Consider the following 17,986-nt stretch of genomic DNA (forward strand, 5'->3'; position numbering starts at 1 on the left):
TATTGAGTGGTAGGGTCTGAGCTGCAGCGCCCCCACCCACATGGCTGAGGGCTCACCCGAGGGTGGGCAGTGGGACAAGGAAGAGCAGTTCTGTCAGCAAGGGCAGAAGCCGGCTGGCCACCACTGAGGCCCAGGTATGAGCTCAGTCTTGTCCGGCTAGGAAGGAGGAGACATGCAAAAGTGGTCAAGTCCAGCTGTGGCCACCTGCAATCCAGCCTGCAGGGCAAGGGCAGGAGCCCTGGAAGGGGTGGAGACCTGCCCTTGAGCAAGAACACAGGAGCACAGCCATGCCCAGCATGCAGAACCGGGGCTTGTGGCCTGACATGGGAGCCGGCTTCTCTCGCGGCGGTTGAGCCAAAAGCTCAGAACAGGCGGAGTCCCACTACTGTGCGTGGGCACACAGTCCCGCCCAGCCTGTGGAACCAAGGCTTGCAGCCATCCCACTAGTGGGCTCCTCCTGCAAGGGTGGGGCAAAAGCCTGAAATCAGGCGGAGACCTGCAGCTGAGCAAAGGGGCTCACCCCTGCCCTCAGGGCCGAGCATAAAGCCACCTGCAGGGGCAGGCGAAGGCCAAGGCCACAGAGACTTGTACACCCGAGCACGTGATCACAGCCACTCTTATGAAGAAGAGGCAGAAACCACAACAACAGCCCTAGTGGGAAGGCACCAGTAACACCCACACCCGAAAGCCCTAGGCAGAAACAGCAGAGGGGGTGGCAAACCTGCAGACAGACCACACTTAGAGAACACAGAGGCCACACCCAGTGGACTCCAGTGGCCAAAAATTTCTTTTACACAGACAAAATGAGAAGGCAGAAAAATGCAACACGAATGAATCAAGAGAAATCCCCAGAAAAGGACCTGAGTGAGTCAGATATAACCAAACTACCAGATGCAGAGTTTAAAATAACAATAGTTAGGATGCTCAAAGATATTAGAACAACAAAAGATGGTCATTACGAACAACTGAATAAAGAGATAGCAAATATAAAAAAAGGACATTGAAATAATAAAAAAGAATCAGTCAGAAATGACAAATACAATATCTGAAATAAAAAACACAATGGAAGGAATTAAAAGCAGGATGGATGAAGCGTAGAATCGAATCAGTGAGGTAGAGGACAAGATAAATAAAGGCATGGAAGCAGAGCAGAAAAAAGAAAAAAGACTCAAAAAGTCTGAGGAAACTCTAAGAGAGCTCTGTGACAACATGAAGAGAAATGACATTCGCATCATAGGTGTTCCTGAAGAAGAAGAGAAAGAATAAGGGATAGAGACTTTGTTCAAACATATCATAGCTGAAAACTTCCCTCAATTAAGGCAGGAAAACATCTCACAAGTTCAAGAAGCAGAGAACTCCATTAAAGAGAAACCCAAAGAAATCAACACCAAGACATATCATAATTAAAATACCAAAGCTAAGTGATAAAGAGAAAATATTAAAAGCTGCTAGAGAAAAAAAAGGATATTACCTACAAAGGAGCCCCCATAAGGATGACATCCAACTTCTCAACAGAAACACTTGAGGCCAGAAGGGATTAGCAAGAAATATTCAAAGTAATGCAGAACAAGAGCCGCCAACCAAGACTACTTTATCCAGCAAGGCTATCGTTTAAAATTGAAGGAGAAATAAAAAGCTTTACAGACAAAAACAAAACTCAAGGAATTCACTACAACAAAACCAAGGCTGCAAGAAATGCTAAGGGGCCAGTTGTAAACAGATCAAAAGAGAAAAAGAATATAGCAAAAGAGGAATACAGTTTTAAAGAATAAAATGGCAATAAACAATTACATATCAATAATAACCTTAACTGTAAATAGATTAAATGATCTGATCAAAGGACATAGGGTAGCTGCGTGGATAAGAAAACAGGACACATACATATGCTGTCTAAAAGAGTCACACCTTAAAAAACAAAAGATGCACATGGACTGAAGATAAAAAGATGGAAAAAAATATTTCATGCAAATGGAAATGAAAAAAAAGCTGGAGTAGCAATACTTATATCAGACAAATTGGACTTTAAAACAAAGGCTATAGAAAGAGATTAAAAAGGTCACTACATAATGATAAAGGGAGCAATCCAGCAGGAAGATATAACCGTTATAAATATCTACGCACTTAATATAGGAGCACCTAAATATATAAAGCAGACTTTCATGAATTTAAAGGGAGAGATCAACAGCAGTATTATAATAGTAGGGGATTTCAATACCCCACTAACATCACTAGATAGATCCTCAAGAAAGAAAATTAACAAAGAAACAGCAAACTTAAAGGACATACTAGATCAATTCAATTTAATAGATATCTTCAGAACCTTTCACCCTACAGCAGCAGAATATACATTCTTTTCATGTGCTCATGGTACATTCAATAGGAGAGACCACATGCTAGGGCACAAAAGCAGTCTCAACAAATTTAAGAAGATTGAAATGATATTGAGCACTTTCTCTGATCACAATGGCATGAAACTAGAAATCGACTGCAACAGAAAAACTGAAAAATACTCAATCACTTGGAAACTAAATAGCATGCTATTAAATAACGAGTGGGTTAACAATGAGATCAAAGAAGAAATTTAAAAATTCCTAGAAATGAACGATAAGGAGTATACATCAACTCAAAATTTATGGGACATAGCTAAAGCAGTCCTGAGAGGGAAATTCATAGCATTACAGGCATATCTCAAGAAACTAGAAAAAGCTCAAATAAACAACTTGACCCTGCATCCAAAAGAACTAGAAAAAAACAGCAAGTAAAGCCCAGAGCTAGTAGAAGGAAGGAAATAATAAAGATCAGAGCAGAAATAAATGACATAGAGGTTAAAGAAACAATTCAGAGGATCAATGAAACCAAGAGCTGGTTCTTTAAAAAGGCATACAAGATTGATGAACCTTTAAGTAGACTCACCAAGAAAAAAGAGAGAGGACTCAAATAAATAAAATTGGAAATGAGAATGGAGAAATAACAACTGACACAACAGAAATACAAAATATTGTAAAAAAAAAATACTATGAGGACCTGTACGCCAAAAAACTAGACAACCTAGATGAAATGGACAAATTCCTTGAAACATGTAATCTTCCAAAAATTAATCTGGAAGAATCAGAAAAGCTAAACAGACCAATTACAACAAATGAGATTGAAACAGTTATCAAAAAACTCCCCAAAAAGAAAAGTCCTGGGCCTGATGGCTTCACAAGTAAATTTTACCAAATATTCAAAGAAGAACTAACTCCTATCTTTCTCAAGCTATTTCAAAAAAATTCAAGAAGAAGGGAAACTTCCAAGCTCCTTTTACGAACTGAGTATAATTCTGATTCCAAAACCAGGCAAAGACAATACAAAGAAAGAAAACTATAGGCCAATATTCCTGATGAATTTAGATGCTAAAATACTCAACAAAATATTAGCAAACCGGATCCAGAAATATATATAAAAAATTATACACCATGATCAAGTGGGATTTATTCTTGGGAGGCAAGGCTGGTACAATATTCCCAAGTCAATCAATGTGATTCATCACATAAACAAAAGAAAGGAGAAAAACCACATGATAATTTCAATAAATGCAGAAAAAGCATTTGATAAAATCCAGCACCCATAGCCAACATCATACTCAATGGGCAAAAATTAAAAGCAATCTCCTTAAAATCAGAAACAAGGCCGGGGTGCCCCCTTTCACCACTCTTATTCAACATAGTCTGGAAGTCCTAGCCACAGCCATCAGACAAGAAAAAGAAATAAAAGGCATTCAAATTGGAAAAGAAGAAGTAAAACTATCATTATTTACAAATGATATGATATTGCATATAGAAAACCCTAAAGTCTCAGTAAAGAACTACTAGACCTGATAAATGAATTTAGCAAGGTGGCAGGATATAAAATTAATACTCAGAAATCAGAGGCATTTTTATACACTAACAATGAACTGTCAGAAAGAGAAATTAAGAAAGCAATTCCCTTTACCATTGCAACCAAAAAAATAAAATACCTAGGAATAAATTTAACCAGAAAGATTAAAGACTTGTACTCAGAAAATTATAAAACATTGATAACAGAAATCAGGGAAGATACAAAGAAGTGGAAGCATATACCATGCTCATGGTTAGGAAGAATAAACATCATTTAAATGTCTGTATTACCCAATGCAATTTATAATTTCAATGCAATACTGATTAAAATACCAATGACTTACTTCAAAGATATAGAACACATATTACAAAAATTTATATGGAACCAAAAAAGAACACAGACAGCCTCAGCAATCTTGAAAAGGAAGAATAAAGTGAGAGGTATCACACTTCCGGATATCAAGTTATACTACAAGGCCATTGTACTCAAAACAGCCTGGTACTGGCATAACCCAGAAATAAACCCAAACTTTTAGAGACAACTGATATTTGACAAAGTAGGTAAGAGCGTACATTGGAGTAAAGACAGCCTCTTCAACAAATGGTGTTGGGAAAATTGGACAGCTACCTGCAAAAAAATGAAACTAGACCACCAACTTACACCATTCATAAAAATAAACTCAAAATAAATAAAAGACTTAAATGTAAGCCGTAAAACCATAAGTATCTTAGAAGAAAACATAGGCAGTAAGCTCTCTGACATCTCTCGCAGCAATATACTTGCTGATTTATCTCCACGGCAAGGGAAATAAAAGACAGGATAAACAAATGGGACTATATCAAACTAAAAGGCTTTTGCACAGCTAAAGACAATAAGAACAGAATAAAAGGACAAACTACATAATGGGAGAATATATTTGACATAGCGTCTGATAAGGGGTTAATAACCAAAATTTATAAAGAACTTGTAAAACTCAATACCAGGATGACAAACAATCCAATCAAAAAATGGGCGAAAGAAATGAATAGATACTTCTCCAAAGAGGACATACAGATGGCCAATAGGCATATGAAAAAATGCTCAACATCACTAATCATTAGAGAAATGCATATTAAAACCACAATGAGATATCACCTCACACCAGTCAGAATGGTGCTCATCAACAAAAACAACACAGAATAAGTGCTGGCGAGAATATGGAGAAAAGGGAACCCTCCTGTACTGCTAGCGGGAATGCAGACTGGTGCAGCCACTGTGGAAAACAGTATGGAGATTCCTCACAAAATTAAAAATCTAATTGCCTTTTGACCCAGCTATACCACTTTTAGGAATATACCCCAAGAACATCATAGCACTGTTTCAAAAGAAGAAATGCACCCCCAGTTTATGGCAGCATTGTTCACAATAGCAAAGATCTGTAAACAGCTGAAGTGTCCTTCAGATGATGAGTGAATTAAAAAGCTTTGGTACATATATACTATGGAATACTACTCAGCCATAAGAAATGATGACATTGGATCATTTACAACAACATGAATGGATCTTGATAACATTATACTGAGTGAAGTAAGTAAATCAGAAAAAACTTAGACCTATATGATTCCATACATAGGTGGGACACAAAAATGAGAATCAGAGACATGGATAAGAGTGTTGGTGTTACGGGGTGGGGGGAGGAGTGGGAGGGGTTTGTGGAAGGGGAGGGGCACAAAGAAAACCAGTTAGAAGGTGACAGAAGACAACTGGACTTTGGGTGAGGGATATGCAACAGAATGAAATGTCAAAATAATCTGGAGATGTTTTCTGCGAACATATGTACCCTGATTTATCAATGCCATCCCATTAAAAATAATTTTTTAAAAAAAGGAAAAAAAATAAAATAAAAAGAAAGTGATAGTTGAAAAGATATATGTCTTCATAATGGCTAAGGGGACACTGAATCAAGAAGACATAACAATTCTTAATATATATGCACCAAACGAAAGAGCACCAAAATATATAAGACAGCTACTTATTGACCTTAAAACAAAAAATGACAAAAATACAATCATACTTGGAGACCTCAATACACCTCTGATGGCTCTAGATCGGTCATCCAAACAGAGAATCAACAAAGATATAGTGGCCTTAAACAAAACACTAGAGCACCTGGATATGATAGACATCTACAGGACATTTCATCCCAAAGTCACTGAGTATACATTTTTCTCCAGTGTACATGGATCATCTCAAGAATTGACCATATGTTGGGCCACAAAAACATCAGCAAATTCAGAAAAATCGAAGTTGTACCAAGCATATTTTCTGATCATAAAGCCTTGAAACTAGAATTCAACTGCAAAAAGGAGGAAAAAAATCCCACAAAAATGTGGAAACTAAACAACATACTTTTAAAAAATGAATGGGTCAAAGAAGAAATAAGTGCAGAGATCAAAAGATATATACAGACTAATGAAAATGACAATACGACATATCAGAATCTATGGGATGCAGCAAAAGCAGTGATAAGAGGGAAGTTCATATCACTTCAGGCATATATGAACAAACAAGAGAGAGCCCAAGTGAACCACTTAACTTCACACCTTAAGGAACTAGAAAAAGAAGAACAAAGACAACCCAAAACCAGCCGAAGAAAGGAGATAATAAAAATCAGAGCAGAAATAAATGAAATAGAGAACAGTAAAACTATAGAAAAAATTAATAGAACAAAGAGCTGGTTCTTTGAAAAGATCAACAAAATTGACAAACCCTTGGCAAGACTTACCAAGGAAAAAAGAGAAAGAACTCATATAAACAAAATCCAAAGTGAAAGAGGAGAAATCACCACGGACATCGTAGATATACAAAGAATTATTGTAGAATACTATGAAAAACTTTATGCCACTAAATTCAACAACCTAGAAGAAACTGATAAATTCCTAGAACAATACAACCTTCCTAGACTGAGTCAAGAAGAAGCAGAAAGCCTAAACAGACCTATTAGTAGAGAAGAAATAGAAAAAACCATTAAAAACCTCCCCAAAAATAAAAGTCCAGGTCCTGACGGCTATACCAGTGAATTTTATCAAACATTCAAAGAAGACTTGGTTCCTATTCTACTGAAAATCTTCCAAAAAATTGAAGAAGAAGCAATACTTCCAAACACATTTTATGAGGCCAACATAACCCTCATACCAAAACCAGGCAAAGATGGCACAAAAAAAGAAAACTACAGACCAATATCTCTAATGAATACAGATGCTAAAATACTAAACAAAATACTAGCAAATCGAATACAACAACATATTAAAAAAATAATACATCATGATCAAGAGGGATTCATCCCAGAATCTCAAGGATGGTTCAACATACGTAAAACGGTTAACATAATACACCATATCAACAAAACAAAAAACAAAAACCACATGATCTTATCAATAGACGCAGAAAAGGCTTTTGATAAAATACAACACAATTTTATGTTTAAGATTCTCAACAAAATGGGTATAGAAGGAAAATATCTCAACATGATAAAGGCCATATATGATAAACCATCAGCTAACATCATATTAAATGGCACTAAACTGAAGGCTTTCCCCCTTAAATCAGGAACAAGACAGGGTTGTCCACTCTCTCCACTCTTATTTAATGTGGTGCTAGAGGTTCTAGCCAGAGCAATCAGACAAGATAAAGAAATAAAAGGCATCCATATCAGAAAAGAAGAAGTAAAGGTATCACTTTTTGCAGATGATATGATTCTATACATCGAAAACCCCAAAGACTCCACAAAAAGACTACTAGAAACAATAAGCCAATACAGCAAGGTTGCAGGATACAAAATTAACATACAAAAGTCCATAGCCTTTCTATATGCCAACAATGAAACATTTGAGAATGAACTAAAAAAAAAAATAATCCCTTTCATGATTGCAACAACAACAACAAAAAAATACCTAGGAATAAACATAACAAAGAATGTAAAGGACTTATATAATGAAAACTATAAACCATTGTTAAGAGAAATCGAGAAAGATATAATGAGATGGAAGAATATTCCTTGTTCTTGGTTAGGAAGAATAAATATAATCAAGATGGCCATATTACCCAAAGCAATATACAAATTTAATGCAATTCCCATCAAAATTCCAATGACATTTTTAAAAGAAATAGAGCAAAAAATCATCAGATTTATATGGAACTATAAAAAACCCCGAATAGCCAAAGCAATCCTAAAGAAAAAGAATGAAGCTGGGGGCATTACAATACCTGACTTCAAACTATATTATAGGGCCACGACAATCAAAACAGCATGGTATTGGCAGAAAAATAGACACTCAGACCAATGGAACAGAATAGAAAGTCCAGAAATAAAACCACATATATATATAGTCAAATAATTTTTGATAACGGGGCCAAGAACACACAATGGAGAAAAGAAAGCCTCTTCAATAAATGGTGCTGGGAAAACTGGAAAGCCACATGCAAAAGAATGAAACTGGACTACAGTTTGTCCCCCTGTACTAAAATTAACACAAAATGGATCAAAGATCTAAAAATAAGACCTGAAACAATTAAGTACATAGAAGAAGACATAGGTACTAAACTCATGGACCTTGGTTTTAAAGAGCATTTTATGAATTTAACTCCAATGGCAAGAGAAGTGAAGGCAAAAATTAATGAATGGGACTACATCAGACTAAGAAGTTTTTGCTCAGCAAGAGAAACTGATAACAAAATAAAGAGAAAGCCAACTAAATGGGAAATGATATTTTCAAACAACAGCTCAGATAAGGGCCTAATATCCAAAATATACAAAGAACTCATAAAACTCAACAACAAACAAACAAACAATCCAATAAAAAATGAGAAGAGGATATGAACAGACACTTCTCCCAGGAAGAAATACAAATGGCCAACAGATATATGAAAAGATGCTCATCTTCTTTACCTATTAGAGAAATGCAAATCAAAACTGCAATGAGATACCACCTCACACCTGTTTGAATAGCTATTATTAGCAAGACAGGTAATAGCAAATGTTGGAGAGGCTGTGGAGAAAAAGGAACCCTCATCCACTGTTGTTGGGAATGTAAAGTAGTACAACCATTATGGAAGAAAGTATGGTGGTTCCTCAAAAAACTGAAAATAGAACTACCTTATGACCCAGCAATCCCTCTACTGGGTATATACCCCAAAAACTCAGAAACATTGATACGTAAAGACACATGCAGCCCCATGTTCATTGCAGCATTGTTCACAGTGGCCAGGACATGGAAACAACCAAAAAGCCCGTCAATAGATGACTGGATAAAGAAGATGTGGCACATATACACTATGGAATACTACTCAGCCATAAGAAATGATGACATCGGATCATTTACAGCAAAATGGTGGGATCTTGATAACATTATACGAAGTGAAATAAGTAAATCAGAAAAAAACAGGTACTGCATTATTCCATACGTAGGTGGAACATAAAAGTGAAACTAAGAGACATTGATAAGAGTGTGGTGGTTACGGGGGGAGGGGGGAAAGGGAGAGGGAAAGGGGGAGGGGGAAGGGCACAAAGAAAACTAGATAGAAAGTGACAGAGGACAATCTGACTTTGGGTGATGGGTATGCAACATAATTGAAAGACAAGATAACCTGGACTTGTTGATCTTTGAATATATGTATCCTGATTTATTGATGTTGCCCCATTAAAAAAATAAAATTATAATAAAAAAAAAAAAAGAAAAGATGTATGTCAATCTGCTAACAATAATATTACTGTATAGTGGGACGGTAGAGGTATACTTTTACAGAAAGCATATTTCTCAATTATTTAAATATTTTATAGATTTATTACTTTAATAATAAAAAATAACATTCAATAAACAAATTATGCACATAGTTTCAAAACTTCATTTGCCTTAAATACTCCTTGGAATAGAAAATAATAAAAGCAAATAGTTGGTAATTCTTATGTGTAGAAGTGGGTATTTGATAGAAGTAACTGAAACAAAACAAATAAAAAATGACATGTCTATCAAAAAGACAATAGCGCTTAAAAAAAAGACAATAGCGCTTATCTTGAGTGTGGATGATAGATAAATTTTATAATTTTTGTTTTGTGCTTTTCTGTGCTTTCCAAATGTTCTTCGTTGAGCATGTAATACTTTTATAAATAGGTGGGATGCTAAGGTGTAAATATTACAAATGTAAGCAGAAAATTAAAAAAGCTTTCAAATAAGACCACTCTTCTCCTGTGCTAACTTCTCTTCAACCAGGTCTGTATCTTCCAGATATAGAAGCATTAACTTGACCTTCAATAGCCGTTGTACAAGTTACCCTGTTTTTTTTTCAGCTCCCACCCACTAAAATAATCTTTTAACTCAGCATGATAGATCAGAACCTCAAGTAAATGAATAGACCTAGCTGAGTTTCGATGCAGGAAGAAATTATTTTAAGAATTCAAGAACCCTCTTTGTTTAATGGATCACAATAGTGTGGCACTTACAGAGTGAGAAGATAGCAGAGTGAAAATTGTTACCACATTGCTGGCAATTGCCAGCTAATTATGCCTGATCTGAAAGAGAGGAACCAGGTAAGAACAACCACAAAAAAAGCAAACTCTTATCCCCTGTTTTCATCAGCGTGTGCCCAGTACAATATATAGTTCACCAATGCAATTCCTTAAATGATTGAAAGAGGTGTGGAGCCAACTCTAGGACTGCAGTTCTACTTTAGAATCCAGAGTTAAGAGTAATGGGAGCCAAAAGCTGCAATGTAAACAAGTTGTTGTCTCATCTGAAGCAAGCCTCATTCCTATGTGGTTAAGTGCAAGATGGTCACTATGCTAAAGGTGAATTTTGAAGAACACCTTCTAATCATGGCTTAGACAAGTAAAAAAGAGTCGCCAGTTGATACAAAAGAAGTGCAGAAAGTTCAAGGCAACAAAGAAAAAGAAGAGAATCAAACTAACTTAGTGTTCAGAAGAGGGTAAAGAGAGAATTGGGACAATGAGAGTAAGTTCTCTCATAGAGGGCGAGTCTGAGTTTCCTGATCTGTGTAGGTGGCTTGAGGTGCTGAGAGAAGTAGAATGACTCTTTCCATTGTGCAGTTTTGGTGAGCAGTCCCTAAAGATTGAGATAGAGGAAGAAGCAACTTCAAATTTGGTGTCCCTGATCAGAACACTGTGGTTCCTCTAAGTGAATTTTTTCTCCAATGTTTAATTTTGAAAAAATTTTCAAACATGGAGAAGGTAAAATAATTTTATAATAAACACTCATATACCCACCATAGGTCTTATCATGAACATTTTACTAGGTTTTATCTTGTGTGAATGCAAAGTAAGTTTAAGTCATCAGTATATTTTTATTTAAATATTTCAGAATATACATTATGAACTAGAATTAAATATTGGTTTACATTTTTTCTCAGGTAAAATTTACAAAGAATGAAATGCACAGCTCTTAAATGTACTATTCAATGAATTTGACAACTGGATACATCTTTGTAGCTCAAATACTTAGTAAGAAACAAAATGTTACCATAACCCCAGAAGTTATTTCATGCCCATTTCCAGTTAACCCCCAACCCCCTCTCCACCAGATGAAACAACTGTTCCATTATTTTTGCACCATAGAACTGTTTTGCTTATTATAGAACTTCAAATAAATGAAATATTTATATGTTCATAAATGAAATAAATAATATACACATATATAAATGAAATCATTTATATTCTCATTAATAGAAATTAAATACTTTATATATCAGTATATACTCTTATATGTCTCCTTTTGCTTAGCAAGTTTTTTTAGATTTATTTCTGTTGTTGTATATATCAAAACTTCATTCCCTTTTATTGCCACGACCTATTGCCATTGAATAAATACATGGCAGTTTGTTGGTCCATTTTTCTAATGACAAATACCTGGGCTGAAGTTTTGGTTTGTACAACATTCTGTACAAGTCTTTGTATGAACATTAAGTTTTCATTGCTCTTGGATGACTACTTAGGAATGTAACTGCTGAGTTATAAAATATGTATATGTTTACTTCTGTAAGAAACTGTCAGACATTTTTATAAAGTTCTTGGACAATTTATACAATTTATACTCTCACAATCAGTATATGAGCATTCAAGTTGCTCTACATCTTTGGCAACATTTAGTATTATCAGTACCTTTTAATTTTAGCCACTCTGGAGGATGTATAGTAGTGTTTCACTGTGATTTCTCATCTGCATTTTTTAATGCCAGTGGTTCTTAAACATTGGTGGGCTCGACACATCTGGAATGCTTGTTAAACAATAGATTCCTGAGCCTCAACTAGGGCATTTCTATTTGTATATTTTGTATTTTGTATTTTTGTTTGTTAAGACTGTCAACCCAAACCCCACCAGTTTTGAATTCAGTAGGTCTGGAGTGGAGCAAAGGTAACTGCCTCTTTTCCAGTTCTCTGGAGATTCTGATGAATGTAGTAGTTTATAGCCCAGATCAGAGAACTGGACCTATCATTGCAAAGCTGATACTTGGAATCTGATATCGGTGTGCAATCACTTCTCCATAACAACTAGATAAATTCATTTAATTCTTTCCAATAAAAGTGTTTGGGCACTTTTCATGCTTAATAAAATGTTTATTTTGGTTACTAAAGTTTTGTTTTGTTTTGTTTTGTTTTTAGTAAAAGGAGGGGAGATAGAGAGACAGACTCCCACATGCGCCCTTACTGGGATCCACAGGGCAACCCCCACTCTTTCCCCCCCCCCTCCAATGATTGAATCAACTGAGCTATTTTTAGCACCTGAGGCTTATGCGCTGGGATCAGCCGAGCTATTCTCAACACCAGGGGCAATGTTTGAACCAATCAAGCCACTGGCTGTGGGAGAGGAAGAGAAAGAAAAGGGGGAGAGAGAGTGGGAGAGAAACAGATGGTCAGTTCTCCTGTGTGCCCTGACTAGGAATCAAACCTGGAATGTCCATATGCTGGCTGACACTCTATCTACTGAGCAAATTGGCCAGGGATAGTCACTAAAGTTTTAATCTTAAAAAATTAAGGGCTCCATGATAAACACATTATTTCATGTGGAACATGAGAATCTTGAGAATCTGAGTAAAATTCAAAAAAAAAAAAAAAGGATGCTTTGAGAAACTGTGCTCAAAAAAGGAAAAAAATTCATATTCTTAAGTATCCATAATCAGCATACTATTCTCAAAAATTACCTTATGTACCAGAGAAGGAGAAAATGAGTAATATAATTTTATTTTCATTAGTGTTGGACTGGATTTGCTAGTTCTGTGTTACACTAATACTCTTGTATATGGTCTAGTAAACAAAATCTTGACAGATTTTGATATCTAGTACCTTTTTTATCAAGATCTCAAAGGCTTTCATGAGTGATGGCTCATTAAACCTTATAGCATCTCTATTACAAAGGAGGGAATTACACCATACTTTTTCCAATACAGAAGTTAAGAACCTTTAATACTAAGATAGGTATAAAGGGTAGAACCAAAGGCTAGAATAGAACTAATGATGGTCCCAGGGCTCAGAATTTCATTTTAAATATTCTAGTTCCCAAGTCTTGCCTGGTTAATTCATTCATTACCAGTACATATCTTGGTTTACCATGGATGTACCATTTTGAACACACAGATGAGATTCTTAAATACAGCTGGGCATAGGTAAACAGAAACACTGGTCCGCATTTGAAGAATGTTGATAGGCAGAAGTCCTATCTTGAATTATCTAGTTCATATATTTATTTTCTAACTCTAACTAAAGAGTAAAGAGTGCTATTTAAGGAGAATAAAGCAAAAGCAATCTCATTTCAGTTGTCAGGATTTTACAGAAAAATATCTTATTAAACACAAAGCTCAAACTACCCATTTCTTCCTTGAGTGACTTCTTCCCCTCCCCCTGCAATGAACACGTGTGTGCTTCTTTAAGGATCTGTCTGGCTTGGTGGGTAAACCAGCCACTGAAAGCTGAATGTCATCACAGCTGCCTTTGCTGAGGCACTCAGCCTGCTTCTAGGAGCCTCTTCAGCTCTCAGACATCTGCAGCTGTGGACTGGTTCTAACTAGACATTCCACTGAGAAGAATTATCCCAACATCTCTGAAGGTGTTTGGTTTGGATAAGATGTCATTTTCCAGATCAGCTGTATTTGCAGGCATTTGTGGAAATGTTTGCCATGATTTTGCAAATTTCATTTGGCAGGTGGGGGAGAGTATGCAATTTAAAGATGAACATGTTCTCTCCCATTTGAAATCCTTGACAGCTTCTCTTCTTCCAGTAGGAAGCTCTATCTCTTTTTTCTTACCTCACCTCCATAATTTTTGCTACCTTGACTACTCTTTCCTTTTCTTGTATTAAGTGTATACCTCTCTAGTCTTTTACTTTGTCCAGGTTTTCCAACCCAATTTGGAAAATGCCATGTTAGCTCTGGGTCAGGCTATTTCTTTCCCTAAGTAAAAATAGAAATATTGAATTTCCACCCTTATTGTGTAGATTTGTTAAAATTGGGGCTCTTTCCCCCCTCTTTCCTTTATTTATCTTTGCTCAATATTGAAACTTTTCTGGTTCCTCATGACTCTCAAAAGCTAGAAACTAAAAAGAGATTATACCTTCCTTATCGGATGATGATTTCCAATGGCATACATTAGCATTGATTTTTGGTTCATAGATCACCAGTCACAAATCATTTAATGTCACTCCAAACAAGAAATATTTTTAAGGTGCAGCTCGGCACCTCCTCCTTCTCCATCTCATTAACTTTCATTTCAACTTGCTACCTATTGGTCATTAACCCTTTAAAAAGGAAAACTGAGTCAATACTTTCATGCTCAATTATCTTTGACTCCCGGCACAAAACAAACCATTTACCGAGCAAATGGGGAGGGAAACATTAAAAACAAAAGCTATTAAATAATTATAGACTTAAGAAGACTCGCAGTTCCTGTAAATTTTGCTCGGTGTCAAGGAACCTGTAAAATTGTACACACATAAGGAGAAAAGTTTCCACCCAGCATGCATTGATTTAACGACATAACTCCAGTAACAAAAAGTGTGGACCTTGATTTTTAGGGCACAATTTGTTATTATCCTCTCTTTCTTAAAAGGACAGGGTTTTAAAATATGCTACTATGCATACACAATAGCTGCTTTTCTTTTTTTTCTTTTTACAGAGACAGAGAGAGAGTCAGAGAGAGGGATAGATAGGGACAGACAGACAGGAACGGAGAGAGATAAGAAGCATCAACTCTTCATTGCAGCACCTTAGTTGTTCATTGATTGCTTTCTCATATATGCCTTGATGGAGGGGGGTGGGGGGAGCTACAGCAGAGCAAGTGACCCCTTACTCAAGCCAATGACCCTGGGATCAAGCCAGTGACCTTGGGCTTCAAGCCAGCAACTTTGGGGCTCAATCCTGCCTCCATAAAGTCCTGTCTATGATCCGACGCTCAAGCCAGGGACCCCACACTCAAGTTGGTGAGCCCCTGCTCAAGCTGGGGACCTCTGTGTCCCAGTCTGATGCTCTATCCACCGAGCCACCACCTGGTCAGATGCATAAATCTTTCTTTATGAAGCCTTGGTGTGCATGAGAGGGTCTTGTAAAACATGCGCAAAAGAAAACTTTAAATTGTTAGTAAACTTTGCCTAATATTAGCTGACAATCATTCACCAATTTCTGTGCCCCAGACCCATGGTCTAGGTCACGTTATTACACCATTTTCCAGATGAGGAAACTGAAATGCAGAAAGAATAGTTGATAGCAGAGCCAGGACTTGACACAGGTAGTTTCACTTACTATCCTCTCTCTGGATCACAGGTTACCCTTCCTCTCCCATTACTACTTGGCTTTCAGTGGAAACAATGCTGGGAATTCTACCAAGTGCTGTCATCTTTGTTATTATTCAGGTGAAATACAGTTGTAAATGAACAGTCCTCAATATATGTACAATAAAGTTGGAATGGGGGTTCAGGAGGGCACTGACAGGCTAGTTGAAATCCCCTGGCTAGATGAAGCATGGGTCTGATGCAGTCTAGAACTTTCACATTCTTTGATTTATATGTTGATAAGGTTTTACCATTTCAGAAGGGGGGGGGGGAAATTTGGGGGTGTGGTGGGGGAGTTATTTTTTAAATTGTTTGCTATTAGGTGGCTTTGTACTTGAGTGCTGCTGAAGGAAATACATATGAAATTTTGGTTGATTGACAGAATTTTGATCAAATTAATTAAACATTTGGGCATCATAAAAAGAGCCATTTTCCTTTACCATTCAATTATTGCCTTCTAAATGGATAAACTACTATGAAAGTCACACATGAGACCTTACTAGAGGTTGTAAGAGGTAACAAATACATATATTGTTATGGCACAGATAAAAAAAAAATGGCTGATTAACACATAAAAAGTATTTCATTCACTTTTTTATAATTCCCTGTTTAGTTTGTTTTTAAAATAAAGTATGTGGATTACTGAAAAAGACTCTCTTTTCTTTAATTCCTTATGATGTTTTTTTCTCCCCTCTCTGTTTTCATTCTCTGTAATGGCTGGCACTTTAATGTAGAAAATAGGCTCATTCATCTTATCTTCTTATGAGCTTTGATTGTACAGTGTAAGGAAAACTATAGTCTGGAGAGGGGTGTTAATGTTGGATTCTAAGAGCCCCCAGTATTTGTGCTTTTGACTATCATCTTTTATCATGTAACAAAAGACATAAAAACCAACAAAATGTGCTATCTATAGAAAATACCTATAACTGTTTTGTTAACCCAAGAGTTGACCCCTTTACATGTAATTTCAGGTTTAAAATAAGATCAAAGGCCAAAGTTTGGGTTATGTAAGCACTGTGACCTCCCCCACAGTCTGTGAGTTCCCCAAGGAAAGCTCCTAGTTCTTTCTTTTTTCCTTTCCATTCCATTCCTTTCCTTTCCTCTTTTTTCTTCCTTCCTTCCTTCCTTCCTTCCTTCCTTCCTTCCCTCCTTCCTTCCTTCCTTCCTTCCTTCCTTCCTTCCTTCCTTCCTTCCTCCCTTCCTTTCTTTCTCTCCTTCTCTCCCTCTCCCCCTCTCCCTCCCTCTCTCTCTCTCTCTCTCTCTCTCTCTCTCTATCTATTTCTTTCTTTCCCAAAAGAGAGAGGGCAACAGAAGATAGACAGGGACAGACAGACAGGAGGAGAGAGAGAAGAGAAGCACCAACTCATAGTTGCAGCACCTTAAATGTTCATTGATTGCGGAAAGTGCCAGGTCCTTTCCATTTTCTCATATGCAGGAAACTGCTGGCACAGTGTATTTGAGAATGAAATGTCTGTACTATGACGAACTTGGGAGGTTTGACAGCAATGTATTAGCTAGTTGAAATGGCACTTTGGTACCTGTGATGTGTCATCTTTTAATAAGCAGTGTAGTTTGCTGGAAAAGATACTGAATGGGAGTCAGGAGATATGAGTTTTTTTCATTACTTCTATGACCTTAAGAAGTTCTCCTGGCCCTGGCCCGTTGGCTCAGCGGTAGAGCGTCGGCCTGGTGTGCAGGGGACCCGGGTTCGATTCCCGGCCAGGGCACATAAGGAGAAGCGCCCATTTGCTTCTCCACCCCCAACCCCCTCCTTCCTCTCTGTCTCTCTCTTCCCCTCCCGCAGCCAAGGCTCCATTGGAGCAAAGATGGTCCGGGCGCTAGGGATGGCTCCTTGGCCTCTGCCCCCGGCGCTAGAGTGGCTCTGGTCGCGGCAGAGCGACCCCCCCCCCCCCCCGAGGGGCAGAGCATCGCCCCCTGGTGGCCAGAGCATCGCCCCTGGTGGGCGTGCCGGGTGGATCCCGGTCGGGCGCATGCGGGAGTCTGTCTGACTGTCTCTCCCCGTTTCCAGCTTCAGAAAAATACAAAAAAAAAAAAGAAGTTCTCCTAAGGATTGTAAGCTACATTTTCCTCACAGATAAAATAAAATGTTTGGGTTAAATTGTTTTCTTCAATCTCTTCCAGCTTTAAAATGTATGTATGTTTGATATTAAAGAAAATATATTTACCAGTTTTTAACCTTTTAAGTTTGAAATAATTTCTGTCTTTAAAAAAAAAATTCAGTGAGAAGAGGGGACGCAGAGAGACAGACTCCCACATGTGCCCTGACTGGGATTCATCCAGCAAGCCCACTAAGGGGTGATG

The sequence above is a fragment of the Saccopteryx leptura genome, chromosome 6 (assembly GCF_036850995.1).
Source record: "Saccopteryx leptura isolate mSacLep1 chromosome 6, mSacLep1_pri_phased_curated, whole genome shotgun sequence".
Classification (NCBI taxonomy): Eukaryota; Metazoa; Chordata; class Mammalia; order Chiroptera; family Emballonuridae; genus Saccopteryx; species Saccopteryx leptura.